Source organism: Pieris rapae, chromosome 2, assembly GCF_905147795.1.
Source record: "Pieris rapae chromosome 2, ilPieRapa1.1, whole genome shotgun sequence".
NCBI lineage: Eukaryota > Metazoa > Arthropoda > Insecta > Lepidoptera > Pieridae > Pieris > Pieris rapae.
Genome location: NC_059510.1, coordinates 5567285 through 5582100, shown reverse-complemented (window position 1 = coordinate 5582100; position 14816 = coordinate 5567285).

Genomic DNA, 14816 nt, shown 5'->3' with positions numbered 1-14816 from the left:
CCTCCTCTAGATTCCCTGGTAGTTACGACCTCCAATTGTTAAAAAAAGATCATCCTACCTCTAAGACTGTAATGAATAGGCAAACATGAACTGCGATGATTTCTCTTTATGGGCACGTAGGCTTACCAAAAAAAAAAAACAAAAAAAATTATAACATGCCTTCTTTATTAGTTTGATTGAATTTTTGTAATGTTTTTATTTATGGATACGGGTAATTTTTATTTTTATTACTGGTTTAAACAATTATTCTAGAATTTTTGGTGGAATTGATATTCTGTTGGACAGTGGCACTCAAAATCCTGAAATAAATTTCCAACCCTCATTAATTTGCGCCAATGCGATACGATGGATATGCAGTGTTACCATGTTATTGAGCTAATTTTGGACTACGTAGGCTGAATTTAAAACTGTCTACATTATATTTTCGTAATTCAAGTCATTATAGAATTTTACGCTCGTCATATCAGGATATATCAATCTGAATTTAAAAAAAATAAATGAATAGTTCATGTTATGTCTGTTTGTAATTTTTTTTATATTTATTAATAATAAATAATAGAAATCCACGTTTTAAAATTACATGATATATACAATAATAGTTACACACATTATTAACTATTTTTTAGGTATATACTACTTAAATTGCTGAGGTGTGTGTGTACAATGTGTGGGGTGTGTGAGTGTGTGCGTTTTTATGTGGCCTTTAAATACAAAACTTCTGTGCGGATATTTGTAATTAACTCCTCCTAATCGGCTGGATCGATTTTTATGATGATTTATAATTTTATGACTTTTGTGTATTTAAAACGTGTGTAGGTATATGGCGGGTCTATCAGGTCCTCTAGTCACTTATAAGAAACATAGTACCTGCTCTGTGCCTGAATAAGACACTTCAGATTAGTAAAGAATTTATCAAAATTATTATATGTACATTGATATTGTTAATAAAACTATCATGATAAACCAAAAAAATGGTTACCCGAGTGTGTCACCTGAGCAATTCCACTATAATTCCTATAATATAGGCACAACCAACAGTAAGGGAAAAATCGATCGCAGACCGATTTGCTCGGCTGTAATGAGATTTCACATTGCCAAGTAATTAATGAGAATTAGTGGATATGATGAATCCCCAGATGGGGAACGTGCATTGAAATACAATTAAAAATTTGACAGATTACAGCTGTCGTAAAATGTATCGACAACAAAGATTTTGATATATCCCAGGTCATCAAAGAAACGTTCTTTTTTGTTCATAACTAGGCCTCTGTCGATCTTTTTCCAATTTGGAAAAATATTTATAAACATTTTATAATTGTTAGTATCAACAGTATAAGACGTTACATGGTACGTCTGGTGCCAATAATTTCACTAGAAAAAACAAACTATTCAAAGTTTGAATTAACATTCTTGGAAAACGTGCAACCTTTTTTATATCCGAGGCAGAAATACATTCCCTGCTCCTGAAAGTTGCAGGGTATGTATGACAGACTGGGTAATCTAAAACCAATAAAATCACCTCAAGTAGGAACTACAAGGCCGCGTAAGAAAGGCTTCGGGGTCTACGTCGCATTTTACTGGGACCTGCAATTTTGCCTGCAGACCTATTCAAGGAAGTGATAAGTTGTCGTCCATATACGAAAGATACAGGTTTTTTTTTTAATAGAACAAGGGGCAAACGGGCAGGAGGCTCACCTGATGTTAAGTGATACCGCCGCCCATGGGCACTCTCAATGCCAGAGGGCTCGCGAGTGCGTTGCCGGCCTTTTAAGAATTGGGACGATCTTTTCTTGAAGGACCCTAAGTCGAATTGGTTCGTAAATACTTCAGTCGGCAGCTGGTTACACAAAGTGGCGGTGCGCGGCAAAAACTGCCTAGAAAAACGCGCAGTTGTGGTGTTTAAGTATATTGTACACTAATAAATAGACACAGAAATTCATTGAGAAAATATTTATACAACTTGATGTACACAGTTCATGTGTTCTTTGGAACAGGGTGTTCTCCTTATAGCGTAGACCCTAATGGTACAAAATCATTTCAGATTTTTAAGTTAATCTTTCAGTGTCTTAGCAGATTTCTAACGCGATAATCTTATTAGCCAATTAGATGATCAGTTTTATAGTCTAAGTCACGTGGGTGTAATGCTGGTTTTCTTACAATGTTGTCTTTGGCGGTCGTAGAAAAGCTCATTGGTGCAAAGCTGGGGACTGAATCTATAACCTCAGAATTAAGAATCGCTGAATCCAACAGTGGTCTCATATCAACAAAACTGAGCCAATTCATTAAAATAAAGGATACTATTAATCAGCAAGTAGCAGGTGAAAATGAAGAATTTGTAAGAGAGGGCACTGATTAAAATGATTTGGTCCCAATTGTTAGCTGGACAGATGAATTATAATTTGCGTCTTGTTTCAATAGTGAAATAATGCTAACCAATTTTAAATTGATATCCATTTTATCAGTAGACTGTTTGCAATTAATTACAACAATCAATAATTTCGCGCTCCGCCGAGCGAAAACAACACAAACTGTATGGAGCAGATAACGGTCGTATATAGCTTATTATGTACTCTGGTTATTATATACCCACTAGTGCCTGTGAAATGTCTCTAACAAAATCGGATTACTCCATAAAAATGTCTGATCTTACTCTGCTTAACTTAGATTAATTGATAAACAAAGTCTAGGCTAGATTAACAAACAGTTATGACTCAAACTTTATGACTAATTCAGCATTATGACCAGTGAAGTACTGGTCGACATAGATATACAATGTTGACGGTCAAATACATGTGAAGAAAATATATAGAACATTAAAAGTACTAACAGTAAAATAATTAAAAACACAGAGCAACTTTAGTAAGTATATTATTATGTCAGTGCTTTACCGCGCCTTGGAAATGTGAAACGTTTAGTTTTCTTGTTAATTTATAATTATATTGGTTATTACAAAAATTTGTAATGCTTGCAGCGTACAGATGTTTTAAAATAAAATACATGGTCATTTGAATGAGTGACGAACACATTATTGCTAGTTCTTCTCGTTGGGTCTACTTGATTTAACCAGTAATAGGTATTTTAGAAGCATTATATTTGTACTGACGTTCAATAGAGACGTTGCGAGAATAATCATATATATAAATATTGATTATATTAAGGATTAATTGGTAAGAAATACACAATCATTATTTATTTTCTACTTAATCGATTTAAGTCTTATAAAACATCTAAAGGTGATATAATCTGTATCATGGACAAAGTTGACCACAAAACTGACAACCGGACCATAACATTATGATAAAATCACTTTGGTTGTCTTTTTGTCAAAACAAACCTACAATTTGTGGTTTTAACACTTTAGTACAAAATAGCTAAACGTATTTCGTGTCGAGTTATATTAATTTCAAATTTTGATAGCAAGGTTTATATCATGTCAATGTTCTGTCTAAAGGTCAATTAGAATTATATTGTTTTTATATATTAACCGAAAAAGCAGTGTTTGTCTAGTGGCTACAGCGTGCGACTGTCATTACTTAGATCATGGGTTCGAGTCCCGACTGTGCATTAATGGACTTTTTGTATGTCCGCATCTCGGTTGTATGATGAAAGAAAACATCGCAAGGAAACCGGCATGTCTGAAAAACTCGACAACAAGTGTTAGATAGAATTTCCTGAAACCTAAAACCGAAGACCTAGAATCTAAAAAAAGAAGAACTATAAATACAATTCTTAGTACTGAGTACTTACTATTAAAATAAGATTTTATTTTATCGCAGCGCACTCCGTGCATTCCCATAAAAAAAGATTTGTATTTAGCAAAAATACATAGCATTATTTTGTTATCTTAATGTTAATAAATACATGAATAAAATGATTTTCACTCTCTCTCTATAATTTAACTATTCAGATTATTGTGCCTTCTATGTAAGAACTTAGAAAATGTTATAGTTAAACCGATTTCATGTTTCACATTAAATGCCTATTACACGGAGATTTGTTCATATTGTTTATCTTAAAACTGTACTTCACAAATATAATATATATGTTTAAATATAACTTATGCCTTACAAAAACAAACATTAAAAGCACAATGAAACGCAAATGACGTCGCGGCTTATCATCGTCATTTTCATAATGCAGCGAGCGTGCAATTCAGCTGATCATCTATAATGCAGCGCCGGGCTGCGTATTAATTACATATATCGTTTAATTATTGATTTTTAGTGTTTTTGGCGTTCGCTACGAAAGATTTATGACACATCTGTGTACTGGTAAGACTTTAACGATGTGTCATGGATTTTAATATTTAATATAGGCTTCATGTTATTGATAAAATTTAATCAGAGAGCGCGAAATTGGTCAATTCGATGTCTGGAACAGTCAATAATTCAATTTCTTTGTGTTTTTTTGACGTTCATAAGTGTAGGTACATTATGTTACTTATCGGAATAAATGAATTTTGACTGAATATATGTCGGTATTTGTCGCTAGCACTGAATTGTATGTATTTCATAACAATGCCTTAAGCTAATTTTATAAGTTTTCATTTTGGTCGCAGTGAGACTGTTATTACAGTGTCTCCTTAGACTCACTTATAAAATCATTAATTAAATCAATATAAATAACACACAATGCCATCACAAAACTACAAGAAACAAAAAAGCAATCGTAATTAAAGCACGTCGCAAAATGAACGTTTCGTGCATTAAAACACCGATTTAATATGAAAATCTGGAACTAGACGTCGAACTATCGGGGCCGTAATTTAAAACCGCACCCCCCCAAAATTAAGTGCGAGTAGCTCGCTACGTGACACCGGCAAATGAGGTATGCTCGCCTTAATAGTGAGCCTTTGGCCTACACACTACCAATAAACTAAGCAATCTATTCACCTGTCACTTCGATGCTATTTGTTAAAAGAATTGCATTTGGTTAAATAAACTCAGCGTTCGCCGCGGGTATTTCTATTGACTGTATTAATAGTTAAGACTCTGAAGTATGATATATCCGTCGCGTCTTTACGAAGTTTTAATTGTTTGACGGAAACTGGACAACGATATCAGATGTAAATCAGAGATAAATTGTAAGTATAACTCTGTGCGGTAAAGCACTCCTTTCCAGAAGATTTTTGTACTTACATAAATTACACAGGTTTGCGAAATTAATTTTTTTTCTAATGTTTTTTCTAAAAACTGTTACTTTGTAAATTTCTTACAAATATTCTAAAATAACATCAGGCAGTATTCGTTTATATCAAATGAAGAATATTCAGATGATACCACATCATGGACAACATTTAATACAGTCTTTGTTAATTCTTATATATATCTTTGGTATTGTGGATGGTTCGTCACAGACGATATGATCAACGACCAAGTCTAGAAAATCCACACCGTACAATAAATTTGTTAAAAGCAAGGGAATTTAATCAATTAAATGTATTTGTTCAACGTAAGTGTATAAAAAATATGACGTGATAAAATTAATATTTGCTACATATAGGCGTTTGATCTGCATTTATTAAAAACTTGTCATTTAAGTGATACGTGGCAAAGTGAGTTTGAAACAGATATAAGTATAATTAAATTTCGTTAAGGAAACTTATATTATTTTAATTTCTCTAATTCAAATGTCTTTTCCTATCAGATTGTCAGTTCTGAGTCCTAATTGGGGATGTAAAGACGACTCGAAGCCATTATTGTCTTGACAATTCCTTGCATATTCGTAATTAGGGACCTTTCATACCAACCCTCTTAATTACACGTGTCTGCTTTGTACTTTGTTTTGTGTGAAATGCCAATTATTGTAATAACTCTTTCGCTTCGTTACTTTCAAATTAGTCAACAATGAAAGCTTAATAAGAACGTTGAAATAATATACATGTAAATGAAATAAGTTTAAAAACAGCGGTTTAGATATGAACGCATTTAATTAAAATTTTTTAGAAGTCAGTGAGGGCTACTGAGACAAAATAATACTCTTTTAAGTATACGATTAATTTAGAATGCTCTTGAAAAAAAAGTCGTTGAAAGACTCATAGAGAATTGTAGTGTTACAATAAACATATAATATGAATATATACCAAATTTTATATTAGGTACCTATGAAATTGGGAACATTTTTTATTTTTATTTAAGCTAATCAAAACAGAAACTATCAATACAATTTTGCCAATTTGATGGCTTTTTTGTTTATTCCTTTACTGTTGAAGTCTGTCGGGAGGCGCTGAACTCAGTGAAAGTGTTTTCACTGAGTTCCTGCCTGCCAGTGCCTGCCAGTGCCTGTCGGATGTTGAATTATTTTCCTATTTAATAAGTTCAACAGCAGTAATTTTGTTTGTAGTAGGTAAATTAAAAAAAAGTAGAAATCTGTTGGAGCAGTCCAGTGAGTACGATGGGTCATAGAGAGCTTCCCTTGTAACTCTTGTAGCTATACGATGGTATGTCGTGATGTCGCGCGTTGTCGTGGAGAAGCAATGGGGAAGAGCGATGGACTAGTATTGGTTTCTGAATTGCGAGCTCTTCTATCATGGCATGCATTTCTTGGCAATAGACATCTTCCGACACTGTTGGGCCTTTCGGTAAGAAACTGTCCATCACGTACAAGTTCGGTACCAGAAGGTAACTTCATCTCATTCATTCACTACAACTTCATCTTCCTGTATGTAATCTTTTTTAGCGCACGTGCTGAAAACAGATCCATCCCTGAATATTTTGATCATTTGAACATTTTGTGGGTTTAGTGGGTGGGAACAGTTTAAGTTGCTATAAAACATATTTAAATACTCTTCCATTAAATATTATATTAGTTATTTTTTGTTTTGGCCTAGTGGTCTCAACAAGCGTCTCTCAGCCCTGAGGTTTTAGGTTCGGTTCCCGGCTGTGTACCTAGCCATTCAACAAACGTTCTTATGGTAAAAGAAAATCTAGTGAAGAACGCATGACTTAGCCACAAAAAGCTGACAGCGTGTGTTAGGCACAAAAGACACCTTCACTAAGATCACCTACTTGCCTATTAGAAAAATGATCCGGAAACAGATACAGAAACTGAGACCCAGATCTAAAATTTATCTTCTTATTTAACAAATCAAATATTTTTTTTATAAATTTATAAAGAATTTGATTAAATTTATTTTGATAGCAAGCTGTAAAATCTAATAAATCAGGTTAAGAATCATAATTCAACAAATATTTACAAAACATGAAATATCCATAAAAATCCAATTTATTATTTCACAAAAAAGGCCTTTAAGGGTTGTTAATTAAGCGTTGTAAGCCCAGTGTTGCACTATGAATGGAAATATTTTAATTACCAGTTGCCCCCGACGTAAATTTCCCACGACTGCGATAAAGAATAAACATCACCATTGTCTTAAACCCTCGCTAAGAATTATTTGTTCTCAGGGCTGTCACAAAATAATTTACTCTTTCACTATACTAATGAAAAGGGTAATATACGAGACAAACACACACGACACGTTCGTCTCATCGAAGCACCAGAGCTCGAGGCATGATTTGAGGTAGTCAGCACTCGCCACTCAATGTGTCCAATAGTCATGTCAACTGTCAAATCCTGCAAATGATGTAAGGGGAAGGCAAACACGCAATTTTCCTTTAATGATGCATGTATACTAATCTTATATTCAATTTTAAACGGGAAGCAAACAGGCTCACCTGATGTTAATGGATATGATGCCTGATATCAAAGGGCTCGCAAGTGCGGTGCCGGCTTTAAAGTACTTTGTACGCTATATGAACTTAAATAGAATATGAAGAGTTTGTTTCTTTGAAGGCGCTATTATGATTAAAATATGTTTAAAATTTAAAAATCAAAATAAAAATAACAACAATTGTGGTCAATCGGAAGGTTCCACTGGGAAGATACAAGTCTTAACAACATCACGCTACCGAATTAAAGTTGGTAAAACCGTGGACCAGGGACCAATACAAATTCATACCATATTTTCAAAACTAACAATAAAAGAATACCCTTTTCTCCTGAAAATTTTAAATTAATGAAGTACATAATTTAAATCCTACTTTAGCTACTCCAACTTTACGTTGACAATAAATTCTCAAAATTTAGCAGCAAAATACAGGAAATTCACCTAGGTTAAAATAATTGTCAATAATCAAATCGAAACCGAATACTCAAAAATATAACTTATTTTGGAGCAAGTCTTTACAACAGCCTGTCTTCTGTAAGATACGGGATGATACGGGAAATAGAAGCTGCAATTTTTTTTGGTGGATAGACTTTGAGGTAGTGACAGCGTACGACGCGACAATGACGTCATATTTTTCTTCTTACGTCTTTAATATTGGTTTTCTAATGTTATCGACATGTTTATATATATATTTCCAATAGGAATAAACTGTCCTTTTCCATATTCAAAACAGTGTTGTTTGCCGAACCTTTCATGCTTTAAAATTAGACATTCTAAATTTCCAAGTTTCTGAAAAATACAGTTACATATGCGTAAATATGGAGTAGGTATAGAAATTGCATTGCAGAGTATTTGGATAAATACAGATTTCATACTTTTACATATTTTGGCACCCCTAACCAAGAACGTCTTAAGTCTTGCCGTGGTCCCAAGGAGACCATTACGCGGTCACCGCCTCATTACCGCCCTCCTTGATTTCAACCCTTACACTTATTCTACCCTACATCTATATAAAACTTTATAAAGCAAAAGTATGTTTATTTGTACAATAAACCAAATATATTTTTACAGCTTAAGACCGGTATGGACTTAAGATTGATATATATATATATATATATGATTTGTTAATAATAATAATTCTGTACTGCTCAAGAAAGCGGTCCATAGGGAAATTTGCAGTAAGCATATATAAAAAAATAGCAAGCAAATTATTTGTATAAAATAGTAATATATAAATGAAATGAATCACAAAATATGTTAAATAAGGCTAAGTTCCTTCCATATATTGACCAGTATCTACTTACTTAAAAAGGTAGGCGAATGAAAAACTTCATATTAAGCTCACAGAATGCTTGCGGGGGCAGTTGGTTTATAATATTAATAAACTTTAAATAAAGCAAAGACGGATATATTTTTGAGCCTTTTTCATTGAACATAAAGACTTGGTGTTCGATTTTTGAATCTCAGTATCTACCAGTTTCCTTTTCTATAAACAAAATCTATGGATTGCCCTTGGAAACTATCGTAGTTAGAGTCTATCCCGAATGAGAACGTGGGATTTCAGTTCGCACCAATTTTGAATTACCTTTTTATGTTTAACAACAGTATTCGTCTTGATACCTTATATTATTTTTTTCATTTAGGTACATATATATAAATGATAAGTTGTTGTTCAATGTGATTCAATGTAAAATCACTTCTACATATTAAAACAATCGAATGTAACTTTTTCTAAGCCACAAAAACTGCTAACGCCATCTTTGGATCTGATCCCTAAGCAAAAGGTACACTGGCGCCCCCTTACACACACTGAAACAGTTTTTACGCCATACAATTTGTTATACTTTCAATTGCGGAAAAGATGCCCACGTTCATGGTGAGTATAGAAAGCTGTTTTTCCTCACAACGGTACTGAATAATGATCTTTGTTACAAGGTTGTAAAGTTTGAAATACCGTATTGGAATGATGTCTTATAATGTTCTAAATATGTATACAATCCGGTTTAGGGTAGCAAGTCTAAAGGAATAAGGTTGTAAGTACCGAGTTTAGATATATTTAGACAGACCTTTTGGAACTGGAGAAGGCTTCGTTGAAAATACGGAAATAACAGATGTAAGATCTTTGAACATTAATCTAAAATAGCTTTTAATATTATATACAAATGGTTGCTTTTCCTGAAGCAAATTTATAAGTTTCTTTAGTGTGCGTTATACGGGTGTGAAGGAAACTTTCTTAGTCATTTCTTAAGAACGCGAAGAAAGCGAAAAGGGGCTGAAGGAGTTTTGTTAAAAATAGTCGAAGTGGTTCGTTGTTATATCACAAGAGGGCGTATTTAATATTTTTCTTGTGAATTTGTCATACTTACGTTTATTTAGTATATATCGGCAATAAATATATAATCAATATAACCAGCTGAGTAAAAAAAAATTACTTGAAACATACATATTTACTAATATGTCGATCCCATCTATAAAGTAGTAGACAAAATAAAAATACTTAAAACAAGATTTTGTTATTTCAGTTCTTCATGCTGCGTTCGTAAAATTTGTGAACGATCTAATTAAATAGGCGTAGTTATATAAATTGCGGGAGGTTTTAACCACAACCAATAGTGTAATTTCATTTAGCGTCCACCAAACAAACCGATGACAAATCCTTCGAATAGCAACCCCATTATTATCTTAACGAATAGCGTATCGTGGTTAACCACAAAATTACCAATCCGCCAATCGGACCTCATGTTTTCCGCTATATATTTTTCTGTGGGGTGGAAAATCTTAGAAACCACAGAACTAACCGCAAAGGTCAGGTGATCGGCCAATCAGCGGTCGTAAATATAACCGCAAGCCACGCCCTCAAAACCACAAACCAACCACAACACGAGACGATCATTTCTACGCATCGATTTAAGTCGGTGACGTTCTTTTTTTGAAAAACGACTTGTGGTTGGCTTGTACCTTGCCGCTACAGTATACTTAGGTATTCTACCCAGCCGGGGATCGTTGTACGAGGTTAGCGATCGTTATGCATAAGCGTGGTATCACAAAAATACAATTTAGGTTTAAGCTGGTCATCGTCCTTCACAAAGATGAAATATTGATTCACCGCGTCGTTGAGAAGGTTACGCACACATATAGACCACGTTCAGACGCACAGACACAGCCGCAACCGCATTATATTCATAATGAATACATCTATCCCACTCGTCGGTCGTCTTTGACTTTGTATAAATATATTTCGTCTCTTTCCAACAGCACTTGAGCGGACGATTCCCCCTCGAGGGAGAAGGATGGGTGAGAGTTAGGAGTTTGTCTTCGAGAGGTCGCCAATTTCTATTTCATTAAGTGGCGCGGCTGGAACCGCAGTGGATCGATGAAAGTGGCCACCTGCAAAAAGTTAAGCTACTGTTAGCCTAGACCTAAACATAGCATAGTTCAGCTACTTATAACAGCTTCGGAGAAATTTCATATTCGGTTTAAATACCTTATAAGACGTAAGGTTTCTTTAAATTTGTCCTTTACGTCGGTAAAAAGACCTAGAATTAGATAACTGTCAATAAAACTGGACACAATCCTTACACCATAGTTCTGTTTGTCACCATCAGGGTATGTTTAATGCGTTCGCTACGCTTTCGATTCCAAGAGATATGTAATATAATATAGCAAAGTACAACTTGCGTGATAAGGAGCCTCAATTATATAATTAACAAAGGTTGTGACTGTTCCACCTTCAAAGGCTTCTACAACTTACTACAGTGCACCCCTGGATGTCATTAGTATTATGAATATAATGTTTTCTTTTGTTATCAGTTTTTTATCGGTGTGTGAAACAGTGAAGAGTTTATATGTATTGTAATCAGACATATGTATTAAGATTACAATCTAATATTCCAATGTTAAAGTATCTTACAAGCGTCTGTCTTTAGAACTCTTGATAGCAAAGCGCCCCAACAATGAATTTTTAATGTGCACTCAAATCACAATAAGTCTGTGAATACTATTGTATTAACTGTGGGTAATACCATAATGAAGCAATTTTATATCTTATATACTTTATTTTTAATTAAGATACAAACTATTCCTTTATTCAACAGTAGTAAATTGCATAGGCATCTAAGATGCAGATTTAATTATTCAAAAAATCCGTCAGAGATAATTAATAAACGATTTATTATTAATTGACAACTATTCACTACGACTTGTCATATTCACTTTTTGAAAAACTTTTATATTTAAATGAATATTATTTACAATGTATTTTATATTATGCATATTGTAAACTAATAATTTATTATTATAATAATGTTGAAACGTTTACTATTTTAAGGTGCGTTAACAAATTAATATTAATGTTTTTTATTAATAATTGACTACACTAAAAAACTGTATAAACAAAATGGTTCATATAGCAGAACCCGCCGGCAGCATACACATAAACTGTGCGAAAAAAGTACCACTAGAAAAACCACGAAAATAGTTCCAACCCCTATATTTTTATCCTTTATTGTTTTATACAATATGTTAACATAAACACTCAGCGCTTACTAGGATATATACTATTTCTTTACATGTAGTAGATACATTAAATGCAGCCGTCCCTCTTGAATAATGAATGTGCAGGTCACCTGGGACTACTTCAAACGTATGTAAATCGCATTCTCCTGACCGAATGTACGGATTGTCTTGTATTATGTTACAATACACATAAGTGGATAAAAGGAATAGTGAATGAGGTATTTCTATTAATAGTTATATATGTAAATATGTAAAGGAAAAGTGTGACTCATACATAAAACATACAAAAAAAGAAAATGCATTACATTTTCTCCAACCTATTCTTGTGATTTATCGTAATACTTGGGAACACTATAGTAGATAGGTTTTTTACTTTATACATATTTAGTTATTTACAAGTTAAAATTATGTACTCATAACCGACTAGCTTGAATGGTGAATGTCACGAAAGTGGATACAGCGATAGTCTTGTCAGAACCGCAACAGTAGTATCTACATACATGCGTGTAAATATAAATAATAATAATCATTTTTTTTAATTTTCAAGGCAAGCCTTTCTAGCGAGGGCGAGTGCTTAGACCACTATAAACAACTTAGCTGTTCTTATTATTACGACATTATGATTTCTCCGTTATTTTATTATAAACCTGGAAACTTTGCATTTTGGTTATTATAAAATAAGATTTAAGATTATATATTGTAAAACTATGTGTGAGCCATAGTTCCTATCAGTAAGAAAAACTTGATTTTTTATATGTTTCAGTGATATCAATACAAGTTATATGCTAACAGAAATATTTTTCTCCAAAAATTCAACCGTCTAATTCTAAGCATAAAATAATAGTTTAAAAGTCATACATAAACAGGGTTACTCAATTGTATTGCATATTTAATGTGTACACTTTGAAATGTATAGATACATGTATAAGAAGAGTTATTAAAAAAAATCCATAAGTCGTATGATTCTAAACAATTGTATTATTTATAATTTATAATATATGAGTAAATTTCAGATTAATTTAGATCTATGTATGTACCTTTCACAAAGTAATAATCTATAGTTTAAATATAAGTATAATAAATATAAATTATGACGGTTTTATAGCAAAAACTTGTTCCTTTCTCCTTATTTAACCGAATTTTTCTCCTTAAGAACCATATTCCAATCAAATCACAATCTTCAGAACAGTAAAATATATCAAAGTGCATATGGTAAATCTTAAAAAGCTCGTGAATACTGTTATAGAAATGACATATCCATATTTAACTTCTGTATACTATAAAACAATTAATTTCTAAACAACAAAAATTTTCATAAGTCATTAATGTATAATTAAAAATAAGCCTTTCCGGTGTTAACAGAACGCCGTAAATTCCAAAAAGCCCAAACCAGCAAGTCCTTATATTAATTAGCGAGAAAATTTTGGGGGATATTATTTGCGTAATAAAGCCTTATTTAGTGCTCCTCAAATGAAATATGAGCAATTGAGGAGAGTGAGTGTTTAGCACGGGTATTTGTTATAGAGGGATCTTTGATTATTGTTTCTCTTTAGAGGGCTTCGTTTAAGGGATATGCATGGAAGATGCATTCGTCTCGTATCCCATATGATTCGCAACCCTAAAATCGTACATAATAATAATTAAAGTACTTAATTAAACTTTCCCAAAACATAATGAAACACTTGTTATAGTTAATTTTTATACCAAATTTCTATATAAAGATTTTTAAACTCACAGTATTTACCAATACACGTAATTAAACGTTCTAATGAGTAAAAAAACGTGATATATAATGATACAAAAATAAAACTATTAATAAATTAAACAGATTACAGATTTGTATGGCATGCGTAGACCTTTCTAGTTAGCTGGTAAATGTTCAATCAAATCGAATTCTATTCAGACACAAAAAGTCGACACATTATTTAAATACAATGGTTGTTCGTTAGGTCGGCGGCAGGCCTCAGGAGTTCGATGCAAGATTTAATTAAATTGCTCCCCCCACCCCCCATAGCGACCCGCGTCGTCGGCAATTTCCTAGCCTGATTTATTATAGACGCCGCGAGGTAAAGGATTCTGGCCAGTTCTTTTCAGTTCCTTCAGTCTATGGTATATTAGTGGTACCTTGAAAAAATAATATTAATAGAAAACCGCCTGAATAATGGTCGGTTCCACAAATTAGGCTATTTTTTACAGTGTTCCGGTCTTCTTATTATCAACTTGTTTTTTTTTTCAATATATTTAAACTCATCCAAAACGACGTATAAGTAAGCATTTTTTTAATTAAAAAATATATAAAATAAAAATTCAGTAGGACGCAATTTACGCACACATATAGATATACATTTCAATATCGCTACATATTTTATTTACGCATCAACTATAATAAATTTTTTTGTTTTGTGTCAAATTCATCAAGATCGCTTGGTATTAATATATTTTTCAAATGCTATATAAAAACTGTGAATAAATAGATAAAAATGTCATTAAAATATATTACACCGGGCGCAAGCTAAAGATTAATATTAAACGCGTTTAATTAATGCGCGTAGATACCATTTCAACAATTTGAGAGATCCAATCAAAATGGTCACTCTTAAAGATCTATAAAAATACGATTTCAGTTTAAACATCT